This window comes from Pongo abelii, chromosome 10 (assembly GCF_028885655.2).
Source record: "Pongo abelii isolate AG06213 chromosome 10, NHGRI_mPonAbe1-v2.0_pri, whole genome shotgun sequence".
NCBI classification, from domain to species: domain Eukaryota; kingdom Metazoa; phylum Chordata; class Mammalia; order Primates; family Hominidae; genus Pongo; species Pongo abelii.
This window is the reverse complement of record NC_071995.2, coordinates 114,691,841-114,695,269: the sequence shown is the minus strand read 5'-3', so window position 1 is coordinate 114,695,269 and position 3,429 is coordinate 114,691,841. Positions and strand designations below refer to the sequence as shown.

The 3,429-nt window shown below is 37.3% G+C and overlaps 1 non-coding gene across 1 annotated transcript; it reads left to right on the top strand.

Moving 5' to 3' along the window:
• Positions 1–2,130: 2,130 nt before the first annotated feature.
• On the top strand, positions 2,131–2,201 carry LOC112135969 (small nucleolar RNA SNORD56). The gene has a single exon (XR_002917185.1). It is a non-coding gene; the product is annotated as a small nucleolar RNA SNORD56 (small nucleolar RNA).
• Positions 2,202–3,429: the final 1,228 nt, after the last annotated feature.

The following is a 3,429-nucleotide window of genomic DNA, read 5'->3' as shown; positions in this document are numbered from 1 at the left end:
AATTATGTTTTGTGCAGCAACATGGATGGAGCTGTAGGCCATTAAGTGAAATAACTCAGAAACAGAAAGTTAAATACTGTATGTTCTCAACTATAAATGGAAGCTGAATAGTGTATATGTGTGGACATAGAGCATGGAATAACAGACACTGGAGATTTGGAAGGGTGGGCGGCGGGAGGGGATGGGGGATGAGAAATTACTTAATGGGTACAATGTGCATTATTCTGGTGATGGTTACACTAAAAGCTCAGACTTCACCCTAGGCAATATATCCATGTAACAAAATTGCAGTTGTACCCCTTGAATTTATACAATTTTCCCCCTAATGCCACGTTTTCTAATATCAATTGGAAACAAATAACAGACTGTGGATGAAAAAGTGTGGTATTTTCCAATAATGGAATGTAACACAGCAGCAAAAAAACACAGAGGGTGTTTTAAATTCCTTGAGACGTCACCAAACTGCTTTCCACAGTGGCGGAACTAATTTACATTCCCATCAGCAGTGTATAAGTATTCCCTTTCCTCCACAACCTTGCCAGTATCTGTTTTTTTTTTTTTTTTTTTGACATTTTAATAATGGCCATTCTGACTGATGTGAGATGGTATCTTACTGTGGTTTTGATTTGTATTTCTCAGCAATCCCACTATTGGGTATATACCCAAAGGAATGTAAATCTTTCTACCGTAAAGACCTGCACATGTATGTTCATCGCAGCACTATTCACAATGGCAAAGACACAGGATCAACCTAAATGCCCATCAGCGGTAGACTGGATTTAAAAACTGTGCATATACACTATGGAATACTATGCAGCCATAGAACAGAATGAGATCATGTCCTTTGCAGCAACATGGATGGAGCTGGAAACCATTATCGTAAGCAAACTAATACAGGAACAGAAAACCAAACACTGTATGCTCTCACTTATAAGTTGGGAGCTAACCTTTGAGTATATAGGCACACAAAGAAGGAAACAATAGACCCTGAGGCCTACTTGAGGGTGGAGGGAGAGGACCAAAAAACTAGCTATCAGGTATTATGCTTATTACCTGGGTGACAAAATAATCTGTACACAAAACCCCCAATTTACCTATATGACAAACCTGCACATGTACCTCTGAACCTAAAATGAAAGTTAAGAAAAAAAAAGTAAATCAGAAAAACAAAAAACAAAAAACAACAAAAATTAAAACACAAACAAAGGGTGGAAAAGGCAACAATATGGCGAACTTCGATACAGCTGGCAGTGCTTGCACCTGTCCTGCCTCTAGCCCTCATGCTCACATCTTCAGTGTCCACCAGCTGGAGTGCACTTTGCCATCTCCACTGCAGGCTGGAAGCCCCAGGGAATTGACATTCCTTGGGAAGAGTTCTCAATCTTTGAATGACAGGAGTTGGTAAACCCCAGCTGCCTCACTGCCCTGGGTGAGATAACTCTGAAGTATATATATGTACACCCTGAGCTTCCCCAGAGAGGTTAAGCTCCAGTTGCCCTCAGTGGTGGTTGGTTTGATAACGCACTTAAAAAAATTCATTTCAATAGTTTTTGGGGTAAGGTGGTTTTTTGGTTACGTGGATAAGTTCTTTAGTGGTAATTTCTGAGATTTTAGTGTACCTGTCACCTGAGCAGTGTACCACCCCCTCCCAACCTCCCCACCACGAGTCCCCAAAGTCCATTATATAATTCTTATGCCTTTGAACTTTTATTAAAAAAAGAGATGAAACACACATAACACAAATTAATCATTTAAAAAGGAACAATTCAGTGGCAATGTTGTGCAACCACCACTTCTTTCTAGTTCCAAAACATTTTCATTATCCTAAAAGGAAACCCATATTCATGAAGCTGTTGCTTCTCATATGCTGTGCTTTTGTTGACTGTCTTTCCTTCCCTGTCTCATTTCTCTACCTCTATCCCAAACAATTTGCACTTGAATCCTTGTCCTAAGTCAGCTTTTGGGAGAACCCAAATGAAGGCACTTGGGAATGTCATATTAGGTAAGAGGAAAAAAAAATTCCAAGAAGTTACATGCAAGTTGATACTTATTTTTTAAGTTAAAAACTAAAATAAATAATACTTTTAGGTATACATATCAGATGTAAAAAGAGTGTAAAAATGCAAGCAACTACAATGATGACAATATTTTTCATCAACAGAAATTAACCTAGTGAGTTTCAATATTTAGGGTATGAGTGAAAATAAAAATGCAAGCAAGGCATTGATGACTGAGACTCAGGAAGGTGGCAACATGAGGTAAGAGGGGTAGGAAGATGGGCTTGGGAGACCACAGGGTTGGATGTGAGTTGTTGACAGGGTCCTAGGTTTTGTTGTTGATGATGAGTTTCTATAAGCTAATGATACTTAAAAAATGACTAATAAAATTACTAAAAGCATAGATCAGAGATAAGAATGTGTCATACCAAATATTATAATGAGCCCAATCTGTGCAAATAAGCAAAACCGACATCAATGGAATTCAAATAAAAAGAGGACAGTATTTAAATTTTCCAAGTTCCATGTGGTAGGCTGAAGAGTTTTAAAAAGTGTATTTTGTGTTGCTTTTACTTGAGAAGGGATTTAATACACTCTTCCTTTTTCTTCCCTAGAAGATCATCCAAAAGGTCATAACCTAAAAGCCCATTAATAGGGAGAAGTTATGTTAATGAGCACTGTTCTTTATGGCCTGTGATGCAGTCATTCAAAAGATCAGATTAGATAGATGTGTCAATATACAGAGATAGCCATGCTTCATTGATAAGATAAAGAAGTTGAAGATATGTTTTATATGATCCTATCTTTGAAGACAATTTTTTGTCATATAAAATGTGATAAGTAATTTATTATATATGTTGTATGTATATGTAACCATTTATATATGTATATGAGCATATATAATTATATATTGGAAATAACTTACCCAGTATTGTTAACAATGTTTTTCTATGTGATAGAATTATGAAAAGCTTCTTTTCTCTTTTTTTTTTTTTTTTTTTTGAGATGGAGTCTTGCTCTGTCACCCAGGCTAGAGTACAGTGGTGGGATCTTGGCTCATTGCAAACTGCCTCCCGGGTTCAAGTGATTCTCCTGCCTCAGCCTCCCAAGTAGCTGGGACTACAGGCTGCATGCCACCACACCCAGCTAATTTTTTTCTATTTTTAGTAGAGACAGGATTTTGCCATGTTGACCAGGCTGGTCTTGAACTCCTGACCTCAGGTGATCCACCCACCTCAGCCTCCCAAAGTGTTGGGATTATAGGTGTGAGCCACTACACCTGGCTGAAAAGTTTCTATTTTCTAAGTTATGCATATCTATATGGGTTAAATATTTTTAGTCAGAAAATCCAATAAAAATGAATAATAAAAAATTATGTATTCAGTAGATGTAGTTCTATAAGTTCTTATATAGTTATTGTGTTGTTATTGTT